The sequence below is a fragment of the Cyphomyrmex costatus genome, unplaced genomic scaffold, assembly GCF_001594065.2.
Source record: "Cyphomyrmex costatus isolate MS0001 unplaced genomic scaffold, Ccosl1.0 scaffold57, whole genome shotgun sequence".
NCBI lineage: Eukaryota > Metazoa > Arthropoda > Insecta > Hymenoptera > Formicidae > Cyphomyrmex > Cyphomyrmex costatus.
Window position 1 is genome coordinate 253743 of NW_017279883.1, and position 14664 is coordinate 268406.

A 14664-nucleotide genomic window follows, 5' to 3' on the forward strand; every position below is an offset into this window, starting at 1 on the left:
GGCACGTGACCAAGGTATCGATCATGCACGTGACCAGTAGTGGGGATATTCAAATCTATACGCGCATATCCATATGAATATAACAGCTTATAAGTTCTTGAGCGATGTGTTAACTAATGTTATTAACATTATTTAAGTTTGCATTATTTAAGATAGAGAAATATACTGTTTCTCCACACATCTAAAATAATGCAATCTTAAATAATGTTAATAACATTACTTAACACATTGCTCAGATTTTGTATTTAGATTAATATAAAGGTGTTATCTAATATTATTAAAAATTCTTTTTTTATTTTTATTAATATTTATTTAATAAATATATATGTTTTATACATATATTTTTTATTAAATATTAAAGGAGAGGCCCCTATTATGAGATATCGAGTTCATTTTGTGTAATTACTAAATGTTTATTGGTAGAATTAAAAAAAATAATAGGTCATTTTAAAGAGAATTTAATAAGCTTTAAGATAGTGTTATGTAAAATTTAATTCAAATTTTATTTTATTTTTTAATTAAAGAAATGTAAAAGGTGAACAAATCGCAAAGTCGAAAAATTGTGCTCCTAGTATGAGATACCCCGAGAAATCGATAATAAAGCACAAAGCACATCAGTATTAGAATTAAAAAAACTTTATTTGATGTTTCTAACATATCAACGAGTACAGCCTATGCGCGTAAATTGAGCATGTGATGCATTGTATTCAGGATTTGCCTTTAGTAGTAATTGGAATTAAGTATTGCAGAAACAGACCCTCAATGTTCATTCCGGTTATTCTTTTTATTATTGTACAATAACATTTATACTTTAACATCGATTTTCACTTGGGCACAGAAGTATAGATTATTTCATATTAGAAATATCCTGGGTATCTCATATTACGAGTATCACGTCTTACAGCTTTACGATCATCAAATCTAACTTCTTTAATTAAACAATTCAACATATTTCGTATTTTTCTATCAGTACGATCTTACTCTATTACTACATGAAGAATTTATTGCCAAATAATTATTTATTAAATAATAAACAAAGATTAAAGGCTTATCTCAATGAAACTTGAAAACATTCAAACTCTAAAATTTTATTTTACAATTACTGTAGGCATGATCTAACAATGAATTTTCCACTAGTTTTCAATCCAAGAGCAATAATTTCATGATAAAATCAACAAATAGCATTTATTAGTTTAGCAGAAACACCGCTATTTCATGTTAAGCGCCTATCTCATAATAGGGGGCTTTCCTTACTATAAAAGTTACAATTATTTTTCGCTAATTTTATTTTATTTTTTTTTTTATTAAAAATATAATGCAGTACATTTTCCCGTCCCACTTTACAGACTGCGGACTGTCGGATATACAAATATTTTGAATACCCGGTGTGGTTAAAAAATGTAATGCATATTGTATAATGATATAATGAATGTAATAGAAGGTATGACTATAAAGAAAAAGAATGAGAGAGAGAGAGGGGGGGGGAGAGAGAAAGGGAGGGAGGGAGAGAAGGAGGGAGAGAGGGGGGAGAGAGAGTGAGTGAGTGAGTGAGAATATACAAAATAAAGAAATAAATATATATATATACATGTATATATATATACAAAAAGAGATAAGAAATAAATTGTAAATATGAGAAAAACTTATCGTTATGTATAATATATATGTATATTTCCCAAATTTTTTCAGTACTTCACAATACTTCACGGAACTTTTCCTTTACGTTAAACAACGATTAAACTCGATTGAACTAGATTAAATACAGTTACGTGCATGTAATGGTTACGTGGGAACACGTAAGAAATTCGTTACACATTACACTTCGTAAATGATGTTCATTGATGTTCGTAAATATATATATATTCGTCAATGGCCGACAACAACCTATAGTGGAGAGAACACGGTGCTAGGTCTGTGGCACCCGTATTGAAACTACACACCAGCTTCCGCCGTCACTAAAATATACGGAGTTTGAAGCATATAATACTTTAATTAGTCTGCTGATAAGAAAAAGGATTTTTTTTTTTATTAACTATGAGTGAATTTCATTTCATATATGTATGATGCATCTTTGTTGTTCAATGAATGTAAAAAAGTATATGTGAAATAGAATGCACCATCATTTATGCTATCAAGTACAATACTTGCATAGCAATATGATAGAAATTTGAATAAAACCCATACTGTAATAATTTATACATTGATGGATAAGAAAAGACGTTTTCTCGTAAGTCATGACACATATCATTTTATTGTACCACCTAAATACAGGCTATAAAATGCACAACATAAAACAAAATAGCATATTCGCTCAATATGCGTCGACTGGTGTAATTATCGAATTGCTAGAGAGCGTTGAGATTAAACAAAATTCAATCCCTAAGTATAGGTATTCAGAATATAATCTACTAAATTCATCTAAAAAGGATTAAATAAAGGATACAAATTTTTATAATATAATGTATTATAATATAATTATTATAATATAATATATTCCATAATCGAATATAAAATTTTTTAATTGTTATATAACAATCAGAAATTTTATATAATTTAACCCTTTATGCTTATTACGAGTCAAAATGAACAGAGCATAATGTAAATCTCAAAAGTATTAGGACAAATTAAAAAAATTTTATAAATTTAAAAAGTTATAACTTTAAGTAAAAAATTTATTTTCTGAAGTTCACTCGTTACAATTTTTTTTAGGATTAAAGTTAAATTTTTCACTACAACACTATTATTCCATTTTCTTGATGAATAAAGTTAGGAATAAACTATAATTTTTTAAAGTGTGAGCATAAAAGGTTAACCAAAACGCATTTAATTATACACATATTGATATTAAACTATAATCAAAACATTTATGTCATGCATTAGAGACAATAGAAGGATCACATACCTGTAATAAAATTATTAGGAAGTTTAAAACTCCACTGTATACCTGAAACAAATATGCTTTCATCATAAAATCGATAAAAAGGTTTGTGTTAAATCGAAAACAATTCACGTAAAAGAATAACCCTGACAGCACAGAATATTTATAATTAGCACCATAATTATTTATAATTACACATTCTTTAAAATACTACATAAAAATGTTGTACCTATTTTAAATAAGCCTAATTTGAAAACGTTAAAATGTAAATTAAATGTAGGTATATTATCTAATGTTTATTTTTAAATAGATAAATATTTTAAATAAATATTTAATCTTCTATTCAATGTAATGTAGAACATACCTTGTAAATGGTATTATATCCAAAGCGAAAATCTCCCGAGCCAAATTTTACCTCCCTTTGTTTTATTTGGAGTATAAATTGTAAAATCTAATAGAAATAAATGATCTAAGAAATGTAAAATAGACACTAACCTTTACGACATATTGGACACTTGTATAAATTCTACGAAATGGTTTTGTAAATAATTAAGACATTATTAAAAAATAATAAAAATATGTCATATGTGAAACAATAATCACCAATCTTATAGGTTAAATAACAATATGTTATTTTTAACTACAATATGTTTAAAATTCAAGTCATTTTTTAGTTCCAAAGTAAATTGAATTCATATTTTATTTTGTGTGTCCTCAAGAAATAAACTAAATTTGAGTCAAAATTAATCTGTTGCATTGAGAAAAATTATTCAATTCCATTGTTCCAGATAAGTTAACGGCATACTGAGTACAATCAGTGGCTATCTACAGAAATGATTAAAAATAATTCAAACTGGATGTAACATCAACATTATGAAGTCAAGTTATTCAATATTATGAATTTGACATATCCGTTAATATTCATATATTTTAGGTATTTGTACATACATTAACATTAATTACAAAAGTTTTACAATAAATATCTTTAATTTTGTAAGACAAAAAATGTATAGCGTATATGTATGTATTGTAGGTATACATTGACAGTATAATCAATAATTCAAATAATAGCTTTTTTGACGTGTAAAATAAAAAATTAGTTATAAAACAATATTCAATACTAAAGACCGTTAATGTGAAAACACAATCAATACAAATACAAAAAAAAGGCTATAACAATCTAGCTTAGATCTTTATCGCTTACATATACTCTACCGCGGTACTATCACGAATTAAATTAAATTAATAATAATTAAACTAGCTAATAGTTATAAAACTTTTTCCAGCTATACATGTTTATATACGTATGGTGTTAGTACATAATGTGCATAAATTTTCTAATATATGTACATAAGAACATAATGCAATTGTTGTTTTACATTGTTTTTGTCTTTTACGTAATAATTCGATAAAATTTATACAGATGTCCGAACTTCTGTAAACGCTGATAAAATTATGCGTAGAATAATTAAAGTCTTACGAAAATTCTGTTATAATAAATTACCTGTTCACGTAAATCATCATCCTGATTATAATTGGACAATTTGTATAGAATTTCTACCGTCTCGCTTGTCTGAAATTGTTATCCCTATAAAAATATCTTTAGAACAAAGAAAATATATGTTGCAAATGCGCATAAATAAGATATCCAAAACGTTAAGTTCTTCTTCATAAAATATGTATACGAAATAAATGTAATTAGCCAAGTATTTCATAATGCAAAACATATAAAATAAATTGAAAGTAACTAAACTTGTCAACTGGGTTATAGTGAAGAAAAAACTTGACGTGCACGAGTCGCACGCATTAAACGCAACATTCTAATACAAAACATATGATTTATAGTACGGAAATTATTTGTCAAATTAATTAACAAAATGGTCATTACGTACAGTACTACTAAAAGTATCTAAAAGTTTAAAGTGGTCTTTTTTAGTAAATCGATTTCTAGATCTCGGTCTCGGCTGTTCAATTTTATTCCAACTGGTCGTAATCAAAATACACTGATAATATCAAATAATAACCGTGTGTTTAGACGTTTTATTATGGTTTTAGTTTCTAAAGTAATTTTAATTTAAAGATTGCCGATAACAAAATTCGAGATTGAACCATAGTGGTACCATCTAGAACTTGACAACATCACGAACGTATGTAACGACGTTCTTGGCTCGTGTTATATGCCGAGACATTAACATAATTTTAATACGAGTACATTTGTCATCGGGACAGTTTCAGTTGAATTACAAAATGTAAGTCTGTGTAAAATTAAAAGTTCTATCCAAATAAATATGATTATGTCATTTGGGATAAACTGTACGTATGTAACTTCATCCATATAAAATTCTTGCTTGTGCTTATTATTCTAATTAGAAATAATTAATAATGTTTTTTTTACCATACCTTATAGTTAATAGTTTGACATAAATAATTTAATGTAAGAAACAAGATGCTACTCGGAATCAAACATAATATTGGATAAAGAAAGCTGACTGTATTTATAAGTGACCATGAGGTACGGCCATTTACGTTGTTCAAAAGTAATGTATATATATTGATAGATACAAATGCAGCGCCTATAAAGTACCACAGCATGAATAGTAACATTTGTATGTGGAATACTTTGTTTAGTTTACGTGATATAAGGCATAGTTGTAGATGGACGTGCCTATAAATAAATAGCACTAATCAATAATAATCAATCCATAAAGAAACATATAAAAAGTACTAAATAAAACATATTTTTAGAGTGGAATTTTATTTAAGCTATAGTTGTAACTTTCAATTAGTTTGAAATGTGCGATTATTTCAGTTGAAGTTCATTATTTTTGTAGCTATATGATATGCGTATGATCCACACTTAACTTGAAAACTTTCAATATATCTTTCATCTTTTATGGTACTAAAAATATTTTAGATAAAAATAGCATGAGGTACGTGATACGTATTTTGATTACATTAGTTATTTTTGTAGATGGAGGTCCAATATGAAGTTCAACACTTTTTCAAATGTAATTATTGGATTACAAATTAGTTCGGTCCGTTTTCCAAAAGATGATCGCCTCCAAAGACGAGTCATTTTTTCGAGATGGAATTCGAAAATTGTCTGAGAGATGGGAAAAAGTAGTAGCCAGCGATGGACAATACTTTAATTAATCTGTTCATTCATTTTGTTTTGAAGTAAATGCATTTTTGAACACAAAAAACGGACCAAACTAATTTGTACACCTAATACATATATATATTTTTATATGATATGATTTCTTTCTAATTAGTCTAAAATTAATATAAATTAGTTTAAAAATTAATATAAATATATAAAAAAATAGCTTTCAATATACGTATAACATTTTAGATCAATATGCCAGATCTCGAAGAAAGAATAAAATATCTCGTAATTTATATTACAGGTTTTTTAAATTTATCATACTTTTTCGCATTACCTTAAACCGATATATGCTAAATAATTGGAAAAACCATATTATGTAAAAAAAATGATATAATTTCATTAAAACAAACGAAAGTAATCATCATATCTGGAGACACGGTAGTGTCTCGGCGCTAAGCCAAGCGCAGCGACATTGGGCGCATTCAGCGGACTCAACAGTTGAGTGAGCGCTCGCTGTTATTGCTGTATTCTTTTAGATCATTCAATCAGAATTTTAGATCTGGAAGAATACACCAATAATAATAGCGAGCGCTCACTCAACTGTTGAGTCCGCTGAATGCGCCCATTGTCGTGGCTACTTTACGCGAGATTATCAAATCTCAATAACGGCTGAACTGATCAAGTTCTATATACTCTCAATCGATAGCCACTGCTTAAATTGTATAATAAAGGTGCTTTTATTTTTTTTACGTGCCCTATGAGTGGAAATATCGCGACGCAAAGTCCGAATCTGTAACTTTCTAGATCGTTTTTAAGATACATCGTTGTCATCATTATTATTATTATTATTATTAACGTCGTCGATCAGAGAGAAATGTACGGTTCGTTTTTTCGATAATAAAGGGCTTTTGACTTTATGTCTATCTATTATATTATTATCTTTTTAACGCCTCTATCTAAACTTATTACTGTGTCCATTTTACTAGAATGCGATCTGAGTTCTTAGATCTCAAGAATGTGTAGCTAATTAATATGTAGTTTTTACGGAAAGTCTATAAGTCGACTGGCAACACATTTTTCGATCGGAGAATTCGGATCGAATTCGAGCACTGTATAGACACAGAGCTTAATGTACACCGCGAACAGTTACTTTCTAAACGTTTTTTAAAATATTCTATGTATTTCACTTTCGGTGAATTACAAAATTTAAAAGAAGAAATACTGTAAGCATCCAAATATGGGAGCTCATTTGTGTATGTACACCGTAATTCTTTTCAAAAATTACATTATAATCCATATATATTGCTTGCGATTCTTAGCTCCTGTTATCCGTTGACTGACTAAAATGGATCTGTTTTCCCTTCTACATCTGTGATCTGCATTATTTTCGAAAATATCGGAATAAATTACACGTAATAGGTTATTGACTTGATGAAATCTGGAGCTCGTGTATCTGAATTGAATGAATAAAGAGACTCAATTAAATCTTTCAGCAAAATTAAAATACGTATAGGTATGTTATAAACTTTAAAATCATTATTAAATAATCAAAGTCAAACTAAATGTTGACATATGTACTAACCCAAGAACAGTTCCACAAATCAAAGCACTTGAAGCAATTATATACTCAAAATATTTGTAGATGTATATAATATAAAAATATCTAATAAAGGTCGCAAATAAATGTGAGGTATTGAATGAATATGTAGCAAAAATAGAATAAATTGATATCACTAAATCAATAAAAGGGTATATATTCCATCCAATTATTATTCGAAGTATCCAGTTACGCAGCACTTGGTATTTCTTTGGAACACCGAGTGCTTCCAATGTGTCGTCTACTATGGAGAGTTCATGTAAACATATCTTCAATTCCTTTAAAAAATCATTTAGATTTTTATGCAACATAAAATAGAAACTATTATAAGTTTATACTTGAAGTAATAAAAATTGCTATTGCAATGTGTACAGTAGAGCTACCAAAAATGGTAGCTAAAGTTTTATTGCAATTTAGTTAGTTCTTATACATAAGACATAAATAAATTATTTTAAAAACGAATTCATGGTCGCAATAATATAAATACAAATCTTAATTTTATCAAACAAACTTTGTCTACAATAAATATTAATATATTAATATTAAAATTGATTCTTTTAAAAAAAATTTACAAAATCGTATTCATCCAAAATAAAAAATTTGTTATTACATATCAAACTTCTTTAATTTCAATTAAAAATCCGTTTAAATTTAAGAAACATTCAAAGATCAAGTAATAGAGACTGGGAAAGAATTAAAAATTTTACCTTATAACGATAGAAGCTGATAAGAATAGACATAAGGGCAATCAAGACACATAAAAGGTTGATGATGTCTGCAAAGTCTATTAAATTATGCCATTGGTAGTATATTTTATAATGAATGAAGTATATAAGAGTACCCAATACAGCCAAAGCATACAGGCAAGAGAAATACAACCTAGGTTGTCCATGTGGATATTCAAACAAGCTCAAACAGTGGAACGAACTTATAATAAATAATGGTGCCAGTGTTGACTGTAACGATTTTGTCATAGTTTTTCGATCGTCTACTAGTAACTTGAAATAATTTTTGCTGCATGAAAGGCAAACGTACGAGTTTAAATATTTTTTATAAGAATTTCAGAAATAGTTTGTAAAGATCCTTTAAAAACTGCAGAAGAATTACACTGTGAAGTGCTTATATTGGAGGATAAAATTGATACATACGTGTATCAACTAATAAGTACTGAGCGACTATATAAGTACACATATGATACAGAATAAATTGCTTTGCTCTAGTGAAATTTTTATTTGTACGTATACTTTATTCAAGCATACAAATTACTATAATCGTAACTATTCTTTCAATATTAATTCTTTATACTAGGTTCCAAAGTAGTTCATGGATGATATTTATTTACGACGCTTTTAACGTCGTATCGATTAGAGTTGAAGTAGATAACTTCGATAAAGTGTTTTACGTATTATATAGAAACTAATTCTCATAATATAACATTATTTGTAAATTTAAAAATTATATAGTTAATATATAACGCTTGTAACACTCTGAAGAAAATTTTGGTCCGAGTGGTCGTTAATCATTGTCAAACTTAAATTGTCCAATTTAATGAAGTTAATTTATTAATACAATAACTGGGGATTCATTAATATTATCAATATGTCAAATGATGTCATCAATATGTCATATGCAGAAATGTCTAATATATAAAAGACATGCGACCACCGTTGAAACTCGAAACATACCAGCGCTGGCACCCTTGAGCGGCAGGAACTAAGTTTACCACCTTTTATTATTATTATAATAGTAATTTAATTTCGAAATGCAAATTTCTTTTGATTTCCTGTGAATCTGTAACTTCTAATGTGTGCTTTACGAACACTTTTCCATAGGCAAAAAATGTTTTTCAGCAAGGGACGAATTTGTATAATGTAACATATTGAATTTGTTGTCCTTGTTTACCATTATTTAACAAAAAGATGTCATTTTTCATTGGTCTTTTGTTGAAACTTGTCAAAATGTATGTTAGGAAGACGCTACGCTAACGTCGTTCACGGAGCTTGCTAACGTTATTGCGTTATTGATTCCAGGAACAGTATTGATAGCGTTTGCGTTTATAATGTGAATAGCATCTCCTCGAACGCATTCTATAAAGTTATTATTTACTTGCGTAATAATATTTTTATATTTGAAGAGGGCTTAATATAAAGCCAAAACACATATGTAGTAGACATATAATTTTATTTTATATTTTATAAATATATAATTTTATTATGTCAAAAAGGTTTATTATTTAATTGTATTATTATTAATTTTAAAATAAACATAAATATTTTTTCTTATTATTTTTTTTTATTATTCTTTGACTCTTATATGCACTATATTTATATATTTTTTAATTTTAAGTATTCTTTTTTTAATTTTTGTATTTTGAAATTATTTATTAAAACTGCTTGATTTTTGTGACATACGCTTACAAATTTTTTTAATCAAAAAATTAAATAATTTTATAATCATATTTAATGTAATAATAATTATTAATTTATTATTCATTTTTACATGTAATACTGCAATGTCATCAATATTTTGTATTTTATGATAATTGTATCATGTAACTTATATGTGTGAATAACAAAATTAAAACAATATAAATAAAAAAGGGGCAAAGAGCCGATGATGTAACAAACAAAAAACTTTCATTCAAATAATAATAATAATATATGTATAGCTACAAATGTTGCGACTCCGATCGGGTCATTCTCAATGTTACAATAAAGACAAATAATAATTCGTTATCATCTGGTAAATATTACAAAATTCATTATCCTTCTAAAATTATTTTGTTCGTAAATTTTAATTTAATAAAAAAAAATGAAATTTACCTATATATGTTACTATATACTTTATACCTATATAATAATCTAAATTGTAATTGTTATTTAAATTTGATTTAAATTGTAATTGTTATTTAATTTTATTTTAAGAAAAATTACATTCTGATGCCAAAAATAATTTTTTTAAAATTAACTTTTTTTTAACTTAAGTTAATTTTAATCTTACCTTAATTTTAGTTAAGTTTATTTTTTATTCTTTCAACTTTTATTTTAACTTTATTACGTAAATTTTAATTTTAACTATTACATTACCTTAACTATTACATTAATTTTATTAACTTAATTTCATTACGTTATCTGACATCATCGAAGTTATGTGTTCTTATAAAGGGATATGTTCATTTGCAATTTTGCTCTAATTTTTAATATTAGATGTCGTAAAAAGAAATTCATTATTTTTGCATGAAATTATAATGGAAAAATAATGGATTTCTTTTTACTACACCTCTATTATTATAACTACGGCCTAGGTCCGGACATTCCAGCTCGGTCACAAGCTCCGCGCGAAGAACCGCTGGCGCAGGTGAATTCAATAGCGCCGAGACATTACCGTGTCTCCAAATGTAAACAAAGCGTGGAGAGTTTGTTCAGCAAGCATCTTACTCGCATGCAGCGATTCTCCGCGCGGAGCCCGTGAGTCCGAACATCCTGACCCTAATTATAACTACTAAGTATATATCACCACGATGTAGATTACCATCTTTTGCGTTCTTTTTTATTTATTGACACTCTCTACATTTTATTTTATAAGCAAAATAATCAAAAGGCTCAGTTGAATAAATCAAAAGAAACAAATAAAATGCCAATATGAGCCAACACAAGTTATCAGTGTGTACATTTTATACAATTTATTTGAAATGAATAATAAAGCGTATACGTTTTGAACTACGGTTAAGGTCTTCTTTAGTACATATTAAATTAATATATTTTAGTACATATAATTAATATATTTAAAAATAACAATTCAAAATAAAAATTAAATTAAATTACATCCATGATGGTAGCGCATACAAACTATACATTATATTAAAGTGTGAGGTAAGAAATACTAAACTAATTTGGACATTATCATCTTAGTTCGAATACAAAGTCTATAGCAAGGTATCTGGATTCGACTTCCGACCGAGGTAATATTTTTCGCAATAAGAATAATTATTTCCAGATTTAGTTTTTTCATATTATTAGAGTTGCGCGCGTTTCAAGACCAACGATTGTTCGGCACGCAATTTGGGGGAACTACGTATATTAGTTAATTATTTGTTTTAATTCGTGATAGTACGTCGGTAGTTTATATGTAAGCGATTAAAGATTCAAAGGTGGTGCTCGGGGCCCCGTGGGGATCTTACCGCATGACGCCCCTGCCGGCTCGTCTATCGTTCCTGCAACCATTCAGCCTGCGACGCCTAACGCGTTCGACGGCGCTCGCAAAATCTGCACATATTGCAAAAATTATGGGCATTTGTTCAATGAATGTCGAAAGAGACAATATAGATTCAACAATCCTAATATTAATAACAATAATATTAACAATAATGTACCTGCATCTCCACAAACGGTAAATCGCTTCGAGACCTCGGCCAGCGGGACCGTACGAGGCCAGAGAATGTTTGTCCCGTCCTTCCACTAGAATGTGTCATCGAGGATTATTCATTATACGCTCTCCGGTCCGACACCGGCGACATACCCGTCATCGAGCTTCAATCCGCCTCTTTCAGAGGACCAGTAGCATTTATGCTAGATACAGGCGATCAGCCTAATACAGTAAAACGAAACTGCATTAATGAAAACTTAACTATTAATACTAATGAGATTTTGCAACTTACCGGTATAACAGAAAATGTGGTTAACACGCTTGGATCCGTTCAAATCAATGCAATGTCTGTCCCGGTAGTATTTCACGTCGTCTCCAATGACTTCCCTATAATTCCACAAGGAATATTAGGCTCCACATTTTTTATTGAACAAAACGCATGCATAAACTATGCTGAAAATAACATTACCTGGCGTGGTCAATCACTTCCATTTAAACAAAGAGAATCTGTTAAAATTCCTGCTCGCACGAATTCAGGATTTGTAATTCGTATATCTCTCTCTCAAATCCAGAGATTAAAACGGGATATCTCCCACGACTTATTGTCAGATATATTTTAACTTCAGCTTGCTTTTAGCATAAATGTTTCAAGGAAGATAAATACAATTGTAACGTGGAGATCTTGAATGTAATCGCTTATTTGTGCTCGGTACAAATCTATTCGTACAATCAGTGATCGACATGATTCACGAATATATGTTATATATGTTATAATAGTTGGCATTAATAATGAAGAAAGCGACGATAACCTTCTGATATAACAGATAATACTATACTTATAATCGTAAATTTATTTGAAAAACTGTATGTATCCGGCCGGCCAAGACGATACCGGTATGTATCCTGTCGGCGTGTGGGAAGCTGGTATAACGTATCCTGCTGGCGTGTGTGAAGCCGGTATAACATATCTTGCTGGCGTGTGTGAAGCCGGTACGTATCTTACTGGTAAATACGAGGCCGGTACGTATCGTCCCAGAGTGGATGATACCGGAACATTTCCTACCGGCGCGGACGGAGCCGGTATGTATTCTGCCGGTGGGTTTGATGTAGTTGAAAAGACTTGTGGAGCAACAAAGAGATGACAAAGACGGCATGGCGAGCGCAGGTAAACTTTGTTTAGTAGTCGAGGAATACATCTTATATGGATCTCTTTTATCTTCTTGTTTCTGTTTCTGAATCGTTCGGTGAGTTTCTTGCTTTACTTCCTGTAAATAAAATTTTAAATAATTTTATTTATATGTATGCTTATGTTATTCCGCGTGATCATCTGTCAGAAATTTTTAAAATTTTTCATATTTACAATTAAAAACATATAGTAAATAGGAGAAGCAAACATATTGACGTAAAGATTAGATATACCCATGAACTATATGTGTGTGTGTGTGTGTGTGTGTGTGGTGTGTGTGTGTGTGTTATCTGAAAATTTTATATCTTAATATTTTCTAATAAACTGTTACTTATTTCTGCGGAAGAGTTTCCAAAGAGATCACACTTGCGGACGAACTAAAACTGACTCCAGAGTCCAGTCTCGAAGCTCCAGCTTCGGGAATCGTACTCATACTCCTGTCACTCCTGATTCGTCTGCGCTCTCGCAGCCTTTACTACTGCGTATTACCACTATGGAGCATGTTCGAGACTGCACTTCCCTCCCTCCCCCCTCACTCTCTCTCTCTCTCTCTCATACTTACTCTATTATTCCTGCAGAATTGTTTTTTTTCCGAAGGAACTATCTTATGGAAATGAAGTAAATATTTGAACAAGTATCTTTTCAATGAATTGCACAAATCACCAGTTATAATACACGGTAACAATAATAAAATCGAAAAGAGAAATCTTAAAAAAAAAAACAGAAAAAAATTGAGAAAAAGAAGTTAAACTATAAAAAAAAAAATAAAACAAGAAAATAAAAAAAAAATTAAAAATGGGCAAAAAAAAAACAAAAAAAAAGGGAATATACACTCACCACCTTCACGTTGGTTATTCCTGGGTTCGGCAGAGAGCGAGATAACCTAATGCGTGTGATATGTTTTATAAATTAGTCCAATTCGGAATCTATCAAATATGTATTTACTTATTAAAGAAAGTTATATTTTTCGAAATAAAAGAATATATGACTAAAAAGATACGAAAAAACGCGATTTTTTAGGGTTTTTTTTTTAGTTTTGACTTGAAAATGACCTTGGCGACAATTTTTTTATCATATTCGTAATAAGCACATCAAAATACATAAATATATGAAATTACAGCTAAGAGCATTATTCGCAAATACAACCGTTTATTAAAAAATTTAATATTTCAACTCCCATTTTCAGCCCTTAAAACATCATGTCTATCTACACTGAGAAAGATATCCAATGTTTTTGATCGGTAATAACCGTTCTACTGCTTTTTCCGATCAATTTCGATCGGATTCAGGGTTATTCGATGAGGTGACGAACACCTTTATCCGATGAAATGTAATTTCCGATTACATGTGAACGGAATATGAACCGCCATATGCCTATCCGTTCAAATTTCATCGGATAAACGTACAACTTGATCGGACATTAACTTTGAACGGATAAAAAGAGAGTATTTTATCCGATCAGATTTGATATGGAATTGGAAGGGGCTGGCCAATCACGGAATGGTTACGTGTGATCGGATATTATTTCCATA

The 14664-nt window shown here is 29.4% G+C and overlaps 1 long non-coding RNA gene across 1 annotated transcript; it reads right to left on the minus strand.

The window, feature by feature from the left end:
- Positions 1 to 11423: 11423 nt before the first annotated feature.
- LOC108779281 (uncharacterized) lies at positions 11424 to 13345 on the minus strand. Its single transcript, XR_001940867.1, has 4 exons — positions 12416 to 13345; positions 12239 to 12333; positions 11954 to 12168; positions 11424 to 11846 (listed from the first exon to the last, which is right to left on the minus strand). It is a non-coding gene; the product is annotated as an uncharacterized LOC108779281 (long non-coding RNA).
- Between the last annotated feature and the right edge of the window lie 1319 nt (positions 13346 to 14664).